General features: G+C 38.6%; 1 protein-coding gene and 1 pseudogene across 6 annotated transcripts in view; both read left to right on the plus strand.

Moving 5' to 3' along the window:
- The first annotated feature begins 345 nt into the window (after positions 1 to 345).
- The window catches only part of Golgb1 (golgin B1), an 86,938-nt gene continuing 77,478 nt past the window's right edge, over positions 346 to 9,805 (plus strand). For all 6 annotated transcript variants that reach the window (XM_023702233.1, XM_023702232.1, XM_023702237.1 and 3 more), the window contains exon 1: positions 346 to 548. The gene's annotated coding sequence lies outside the window, so the exon portion shown is untranslated. The remainder of the gene's footprint in view (positions 549 to 9,805) is intronic.
- On the plus strand, positions 6,572 to 6,724 carry LOC111812872 (annotated as a pseudogene).

Genomic DNA, 9,805 nt, shown 5'->3' on the forward strand with positions numbered 1-9,805 from the left:
CTACATTCCCACTCCCTTTTCACAGTTCATTCAACAATCGTAAAAGTAGCGGGTGCTGTTGATCCAAAGTCTCCCAGGAGCCCAAGCTGAAGACTGGCCCAGTCCAATCAATGCGCACGAGGAACAGCAGGCAGCGAACATCCATCCACCTCGCAAGCTACAGCCCCGACCTCTCCGGAACGCCCGCCCTCTCCGCATTCCGGTCTCCGGATCTCCTTCCGGGACACTTGCTCTCGCTTGATCCCGCCCTTCACCCCTCTTTAGAGTCCATTGGCCTTTTCTTTGAGGAAGCAGAGGATCTTCCGGCTACGATTGGTTTCTGTCTTTGTGCACGGGTTACTTACAAACAAGGCGTGCCTGGTCTCCCTGGTAACGCTCGCCTCCCGGCCCCGATTGGTCGATATTCCAATCCCATCTTCCATCCGGACTGCTAGTGGCTGCGTCCCTGGAGGGGCGCGGCGGTGATAGGTGTTGTCTGGGGTTCCTGGACTGACGTGGCTCAGATTGGGAGAGGGGCAGTTCGTGCCTCCCGCGGCTACGGCTTGCAGGTGAGTGGGGGACACTCCCGAACTGCTCCCCTCGGCGAGTGCGGTAACGGTCACCCCCGCCACCTGGGCCGGCGCTCTCGGGACAACCTGTCGAGCTCCCTTGCCGTCAGCCTTCCCCAGCTTCGGCCCTTCACCCGCCTCCGGGCCCGGCTCCGGGGATCTTCAAGGCCCGCTCGGGAGAGTTTTGTAGCCTCCCTGCGTGGCCTCGGGGCACACTCTCGCGCTTCGCCCCCTCTTGAGGACTTTCCCGAGGAAGGCCAGCCCCGTCCGCGCGGCCGCGTCGCCCGCACGGCCTGCTCTGGCCGCTGTAGCGCGCGGCCCAGGAGCAGAGAGCCCGCCCCGCCCCTGCGCGCCAGCCCGAGACAAACTTACTGTCCCGAACAAACAATGGAAGGTCCCGAGGCCTGAGGTCAGAGGAACATTGGCGACGGGACGCAAACGGAGGCCTGTCGGAGGATCCCGCTAACGCAGTTGGGATCGCTGGAAAGATGAGGAGACGGGGCTGAACCCTTTGATCTCATGGCTGCTAAAATCCCAGGCTTTAGAGGTGGGCAGGCTGTTAAAGGAAAGGGACCCTGATGGGAGTTCTGGAGGAAAAAGAGCTTGATTTGGTTGTAAGGAGTGTTTATTGTACCTAGCAGGAGGGCAAACGGGAGGGTGAGGCCCTTGACGAATGAGGACTTTTTCTGACTTAAAGAGCTCCAGAGGACAGTTTTAGAACGAGGAAAGAATTTGAAATCTTGGATAAGTGCTTTCTTGTTGGAGATAGTTGGAGACTCGGCAAGGGAATTTTCTGATCATAGTGAAGCACGTAAGAAACATATACCCTCCTTCATCTAGATCACAATATATATGGTAGCCTACATCTCCTTTTTGCCATACAATAATATATACAAGGTGAGCACTCCGATTCTGAAAGCATGAAATCTGATGTGCTTCAAAATCTGAAACTTTTAGGGTCGGCCAGATAGCTCAGCGGATTAAAACGACTGCAAGCAGGCGCAGGGGCTGGGGTCATCCCTGGGCCTACCTTGCCAGCCCTGCCCCTGGGACACACAGAGATGGCCATAGAGACGGGGCCTGGTGGTGCACGCCTGTAATCCCAGCTCTTGGGAGGCTATAAACAGGCGGATCCCTACTTGTCCGATCTAGTAGTGAGACCCTGAACACCCTGTAGAACCTTCCCTAAAATTTAAAAAAAAAAAAAAAATTGAAACTTTTTGAGTACTGCCATAAAACCACAGGTGAGATATTCCACACCATGAGACTTTATTTCATGAACAAAATTATAAAACATACTGAATAAAATTAGCCTATGTATACATACTTCATATGAAAAATTATGTTTAGGCTTGCTTCATCCCCAAGATATCTTATTATGTATATACAAATATTCCAGAATACTCCAAAATTAAAAATACAGAACACTTCTTGTCCTAAACATTTTAGATAAGAGCTGGTCAACCCAAATGACACATTTTCAATATACATGAGTATAAAACTACCTCATTCTTCTAAGTGGCTACACAGTATTGCCTCTAGAAATATATATTTTTAAAAGGTAGTTAAATGTTCCCTGTTAATAGACATTTAGATTGTTTTCAATCATTTCCCATGAGACACTACTGTAGTGAATATTTGTGGTGTATGTGTGGCCGTACTACTATGAATCGTATCATTTTAGTTTGTGGATTTTTTAAAACTTACGTGTAGCACTATTAACACAATATCCTCAGAACCCTCATCCCAGATTTCAGTCTGGTTGATGAGGTTATACAGAAAATGAAATGTCTTTTGTGTATCTCCACCATCCAGGGAGCTGGGGTGTAGTTCAGTATATATCAACACTCATCCCCCGTTGAGGGATAGGGGTGTAGTTTGGTGGCAGAGCATTTGCCTTGCATGTGTGAGGCATGAGTTCAGTCCCCAGTATTGTATACAGATGTGTGCACACACACACACACACGAAAGCTTTTTTTGTGCAATTGGGCACAGTTGTGTGATTGGGCAAATTATTTAATTTCCCTGTGCCTTTGTTTACTCACCTTAAAATTAGAGGTAATAATTGTCCCTGATGCCCTAGGGTTGTTCTATGAATAAAAATGAATTAAATAATGAAGATGAATTGTATGTAAACCAACTGAACTAACAATTGATGGGGTTGTGTGGTGTATGTGTTGTAGCTACCATTTCTAAATTTATTAAATGAAAACATTTTGTATTATGAAAAAGCATCTTTAATTTTCTGATAAAATTATGTCATATTCAGAGTGCTTTTTCCAGCTATCTAGTACTACCTTTTTATTATTCAGTCTGATTTGAAAATTAAGAAATTATGGAAAACTATGAGGTTCAACTAAATATGCATGGAATGAATTGGAGGAATGCCTTCACTGGAGTAGAAATCTCACTGTCTTTGTTGTTTTTGTGGGAACATGATTTAAATTCCAAAGTAAATGACACAAACATTCCCTGTCCAGTTGTTTTGCTTATTTTCGCTTGAACATTGTACTATATTCCTATGGCTGAAGATATAACTTATATTTCTTTATTTTTATAGTTCTTAGCATAATGCTACAAATCAGGTATTTTAAAAATAAGTAATTTTTTAGTAGTGAAGACTGAGCAAATAACATGATTTTGCAGTGCCACATTAACATACAGATGTTGAGATCTGTGGCAGGGTTTGTGGAAGGTGTGACCAGCATAGACTTTGAGGGACTGTTTTATTTGCCTGAGTGTTTTGTACAATTTTGGCCTTGACATGAAGCTCATATATAGCAGGCCAGCCCCATTTGCTGTTAAATTCTAATTCTTTTTTTAGCGGCTCTTTATGTTTTGGTGCTTATAAAACACCCACAATACTGTGCAGCAGTCATACTTTCTGTGTATGAATTTATTATTATGAACACGAATATTTCCCATATATATTTATATGTGCATTTGCTCATTTCTGATATACAGTAAGATAATACAAAGGGAGACCCATCTTTCTTCATTTGGCTCCTTTGTGACTACTTACTGGCTCACATGCCCTCAGCTTCTCAACCCTTGGGCTACAAATGCTGTACGTGAAATGCCCTTCCTCTACATTTTCTTAATGTCTACAACTATAGGACTCACTCACTTGAATCGTGGAATCATATTTGTGAGTTGTAGAATGGCTTTTGTCAGTCTTCATTTTAGGGTAAAGCTTTATAAAACAACAAGAGTACATTCCTAGGGAGACAGTTCTGGAGAAAAGTGACTTGGCTAATGGGATAAAGCTGCTTCTCGGTAAGGCAGAGCTGAAAGCTCAGGTACCTGGCTCCCAGTTTGTCAGCTCTTTCTGTGTGTCTTTCTGACTGTTCAGTCAGTCTGTATTCAATCACTTCTGTAAAGAGACCTTTTATTTAAGAAGCCATTTTAAATGCTGTACCCGTAGCACCCTCCTGGACTTTATCTCATTTAAATAACTTCCTTTTTTTAAAAAAAAATGTATTTAGTACAGGATCTACAGGGTCTCACTACACAGATAGGACTCATAATGATCCTTCCTGTTTTCAGCCTCCCAAGTGCTATGATTACAGTCATGCCCAGTTTCAGTCATCATCTCAGCGTGCCCCTGGGGTGGGGCCAATGTGGCAGGCTAGGGATCGAACCCTGGCTCCTGCGTCTGCCTAAGCAGGCACTTTAATCTGCTGAGCTGTCTGGCCAGCCCTACCTTCTCATACTCATTTATGTATTTTGAATCGTTATTTGAGCAAAGTAATCCACTCTTTATTTATTATTTATTATTATTGTTTTTTTTTTTTTTTTTTTTTCAGAACCAGGGATTGAACTCTGGCCCTTGAGCTTGCCAGGCAAGCACTTATTCTACTGAGCCAACTCCCCAGCCCCACTCTTCATTTAAAAAGCTTTGAAATCTTTTTCTATTGCTTATTTAACAGAAGAACATTTGACATGTCTTTAATTTCTCCGAATGTCAGTTTTCCCTATTTATAAAATGGGAATTATAATATTACTTAGCTTGCAGATTTTGTTAAGATTAAGAGAGAATTATGTATGCATTGCCTGTTATATTCACTTTGCAATTAAATATTTCTTAGTAATTGTTGTCATTAATATTATTATTGTTCTATGTTTATGTGTATGTATCTTGCCTGTATGATGATTTACAAGAGGATGTTGTGAATTTCAGCTCTTTTCTGTGTAGTTTTTAAAGTAGTGGTAACAGCACTAGTAGCCAATCTACTTAGAGCAGAAAGTGTGAGTACAAAGAACAGGGTTGCGGTAGAGGTAGCGTGAGGGATTGGTTGGGGAATTGACCAGAAATGTGAAAAAGTGGGCAGTGAGTTAGGTACATGTAGGTCATAGTGTGTGATGAAGCTGAGACCTAAGTCTAAAACGCCCCTGATGAATTTCCATGCTAATTACCCCAAGTAGATTAGTATCTGATGTTTACATGAATTGAAATATCACATTACCTCATAAGTTGCACAAATATTATGTCAATAAAAAGTAAAATAAAAACACAAAAGAAACTCCCTTTGGATATCTGTCAACATAATTGCTTATCGAAAACTTCCATTAATTTTTCTAAACACTTTCTTAAACATAGGTATGAAAAACCACACTCTTGAATATGCTTAGCCTCATGAGCTACTCTCAGGTAACATTCTTTTCATAGCCACATAGTTAGCCACATAGCTAGAGAAATACAGGCTATGTGTGGTGGCACACACCTGTAATCCCAGCACTTGAGAGGCTGAGGCAGAAGGATCAGTGCAAGTCTAAGGCCAACTTAGGCTACAAAATGAGATAAAGTCCAGCATGAACTGCATAGTGAAACCCTGTCTAAAACACCAAAAATAAATAAAATAAATAAATAAATAAGTAAGTAAGTAACATACAGCTTGTCCAGTTATCCCAGAAGCACTTCCATATTCCCCATCCCACTCAGAATGCTCTGTTTTCCCCAAAAAATAATCATTTCCTCATGGTTTCTTTATACTTTTTACTCAAAAGTGACTCCGGACTTTGTAAAAACTTGATATATCTCTTAAGTCTTTTCCTTATAATCATCTATTAAAGAGCGTAGGCCTTTTGACTTGTGGAGTTTACCACAGTCTGGGAATAACTTATTCTTGGGCAGCTGAGCATGTTCCTCTGACTGAGGTATTTTCTACTGAGCAGCAGGAAGAGAGGCTTTATCAGACTGAGGTGGGACTATAGATGGTATGTTCTTTCATCAGGAGCATTATAATATCTGATATTTTGCTTTTATTAGCTGTTGATGTTCAGTATCTAGATCCTGAGTTTATTAGGGCTTATAAATGTTAGAAAAGACTGTTCACTCTTATTAGTTGGAATACTTTTTTAAGGAAATTCATTTGCTGTACTATTTGCTTCCTGTAATATAAAGGTCAAATAGGAAAGGCAAGATAAATCTTTCTATAAACCTAGTTTTCAAGATAATTGGTTCAGATGGTGAGTAGTCTATTATTATTTGCTCATGGTTTTTAGTATATGTTGTGATTTTTTTTCTTTTCTTTTTTTTTTAATTTTAGGACAGGGTCTTCAGGGTCGCACTACTTAGAGTGGATTTGTAGTGATCCACCTGTGTTCACCCTCCCAAGAGCTGGGATTACAGGAGCGCACCACCACACTCAGTCTCAGGCGCCAACTCAGCGTGCCCCGGGGGCGGGGCCAGCACAACATACTGGGGATCGAACCCCACCAATCCGCTGAGCTATTTGGCTGGCCCTATTTTGTGAATTTTAACTTGTTGCAATTCTTCTATAAATAAGACTGCCCTTTTAGCCAATGGAAACCTCTTCAGCTTGGTGTGTCTTTTTGACATGATTAATAGTCTTTGATATCTTCCTTGTCAACCTGTGTGTGAGCTATTTCAGACTTAATTTTGTACATTCCCTTCTACAGAACTGGAATCAGCCATTTCTCTAAGAAATGAGGAAGGTATTTCAAGGTCCCAGTCTAGGCACTAAAGATAGCTTTTCAGTTTGTCATTGTAAACCTTTTTAATTGCTTCTCGGCCTTTTGGCTAAGATCAAGTGTAAACCTTTTTAGTGGACAAAGTTAGGAAAATATAAAATAGAAGATCAAATACTTTTGTAAGTTCATATTGAGACTTCCAATTGAAATTTCAGATCAGTTTGTATTTGGGGGTTCTTCTGTGCTACATTTATATCTTTTTCATACTGAAAATATGATGCTAGAATTAGTAATTATGCAATTGCTTTACATACAATAATCTGGAATCACAGTGATACTTATGATTGTTAAAAGCTTTTAAAAATTTTTTCCTATTTGCATATTCTATTTACATTTCCCCCCTTTTTCATGGTTGTGCTGTATATTGTCAGATTATATAATTATTAGCTACTATGCTTGCTTCTTCCCAATCTTTGTCTTAGTTCTACTAGTAACTATGCTTAATTAGCATCAGTCATTATAATAGTGTCTTTTTGTTCATTTTTCTCCTTAGTAGATTCCTTAGGAAAGGTTTACAGGAAAATGTCCCATGAAGTTTCTTACTTGTTCATAACTGTATTTATTTATTTATTTATTTATTTATTTATTTATTTATTTATTTATTTATTTATTTTGGCAGAACCTGGGATTGAACTCTGGCTCTTGCGCCTGCCAGGGAAACACTCATTCCACTGAACCAGCTCCTCGGCCCCGTTCATAACGTTTTGTCTTTGGTCTTTCTATCTGAAATTCATTTTGGTAGAAATAAAAATCTAGGCTCATTTTTAATTTTCACAAAAATCTTTAATCTGTACTCATTTCTCTTTTGGCAAAAACATTGCTGTAGAGAAGGCTGATACTAATCTTACCTTCTCTTTCTGACTAGTCCTGTAACCTCTTGCCCTAAATCAAAAGATTTTTTTAAAGTTTATTCATTTTACTGTACTGTTTTATTGGTCATTCTGGATGATTCTGATGTTCTCAGGAGCATGAAGTCTTTTCAATATATAGTTTCAAATGGTGCTTTAAAATTTCAGATAAGCATTATTTGATTCTGGTTTTCTACATTTTCCTGTTCCATTGCTTTTATTTTTCTTCAGAGAATACTATCATCCAAATTGCTTATGTTCAACATTACTCTGTCTCTTTTTTTTTTTTTTTTTTTTTTTTTTGGTGGAACCGGGGATTGAACTCAGGTCCTTGCGCTTGCCAGGGAAGCGCTTATTCCACTAAGCCATCTCCCCGGCCCCAACATTACTTTCTTGTGAATCCTATTTGATTCTCTTTGAAAAAACATCTAACATAAATAATTAAGAAGAGAGATTACCATAGAATATTGCAAAGATAGTGCATAGTTCCGGTATGCCCTTCACCCCGTATTCACATGTTACATTAGTAATATTTCAAATTAAGAAACCAACATTGGGACATTCCCATGAGCTACATTCCAGACTTTATTCACAATTCATTAGTTTCTCTATTAATATCCTTCCTCTGACCTAAGATCTAATCTGGGATATACATTGCATTTAATTCATGTTTTTCTTTCCTTTTTTAAAGTCAAGATAATTGTAGAATCATGTAAAGAAAGTAAGGGATAAAACAGATTTCCCTTTCACAATCTCATTAATTTCCTTCAGTGGTAACATTTTTGCAAAACTATTTCATAATATCTTGTAACCAAGATACTGACATTGAAACGTTTCCTAGTTTTACTTATATGTGATTTGTATATGGATATGTGTATATTAAGTTCACAATTTTATTACCTGTCTAGGCCTATATCTGTCGCAATACTCAAATATTGAAATGTTCCAACATCAGGTCTCTTGAGTTTTCTTTTTATAACCATAACCACAATCGATAGCCAGCTTTCATAACTGCTAGCAACCACTATTTTCCTCCATTCTAAATTTTTATCATTTCAAAAATATCATGTAAGAATGGAATGATACCGTCTAGCCTTTTGTGATTAGCTTTTTCATTCAACATAATTTCCTAGAGATTCATTTGAATTACTGATTATATTAATAGCGTGTTCCTTCTTATTGCTGAGAAGTATTCCATGGAATGTATGTACTGCAGTTTGTTTAACCTTGGGCTTATTGAAGAACAGCAAGCAGGCTATTTCTGCATGTATTTCTTTTCTCCATGTTTGTGTGCCTGCAATGAACATCCATGTACAGATCTTTGTGGAAACTAAATTTTTCACTTCTTGGGATTAATGACGAGGAATGGAATCACTGGCTGATAAGGTAGAGGCATGGTTCATTTTTAGGTAACTTCTTTTTTATGTAAAAAAACCCAAAACTTTTTCTTAAAGGCATGAGTATTCATTTTCCTATTCTGATTTTTATCTTTATTTCTGAAGTGATTTAAATTTTTTTCAAAAATTTCTAATAACTTAGATTTTTTAATATTTCACCTATGTTTTTCATGTATTCTGTTATTTTTAATACCTTCAGTTAATTTAGTAAGTTTAGTAGGTTATAGTGTTGTATTGTTTTGAGCATGGCTCTGACATGCTTCAATTTCTGTGGAGTATTATATCTTTTATTTTTGAAATTATTGTTTTCCTCACATTTTTATTAGTGCGTATTGGTTATATTACTCACCCCTAAACCTATTATTTTACCTCCTCCTTCTCTTTCTCTTGTCTAATAATCGTGTTCCCTTCTACTTTCTTGTCATCTTATTAAGATTTTACATGTTAGGACATGTGATATTTTTCTTAAGAGCTGGACATATTTCATTCAACATGATGATACAATCATTTTTTTGCCAATGACAAAATTTTTTTCTTTCTAAAGGTCTGAATAGAGCCAGGGAGATAGCTCAGTTACATAAACAGCCACCTAGCAATCACAAGGTCCTGAGTTTGATCCCTGGTTTGAAAACAACAATAACAACAAGACCTCCTGAAAGACTGAGTAATACTCCCTTGTGTATATGTACTATACATTATTTATCCATCCATCCGTTGATGGGCACCTAGGCTGATTCCATATTTTGGCTATTTTATATTGTGTCATAGTAAACATGGATATGCACATATCCCCATGGAATGCTGACTTTAATTGCTTTGGCTCTATATCTGGGAGTGGTATAGCTGTATCAAATCACATAGCCCAATCAATAAATGTGAAAAGATTTGAATAGAAAAGATATAAAATGACCAATAAGTATGTGGAAAAAATGCTTGACAGATTAATGCTTGCATTAAGGAAATGCAAATCAAAACTTCATTGAGATTCCATTTTACCCCAGTCAGAATGGCTATCATC

The sequence above is a fragment of the Octodon degus genome, unplaced genomic scaffold (genome assembly GCF_000260255.1).
Source record: "Octodon degus isolate 3935 unplaced genomic scaffold, OctDeg1.0 scaffold00147, whole genome shotgun sequence".
Taxonomy (NCBI): Eukaryota; Metazoa; Chordata; class Mammalia; order Rodentia; family Octodontidae; genus Octodon; species Octodon degus.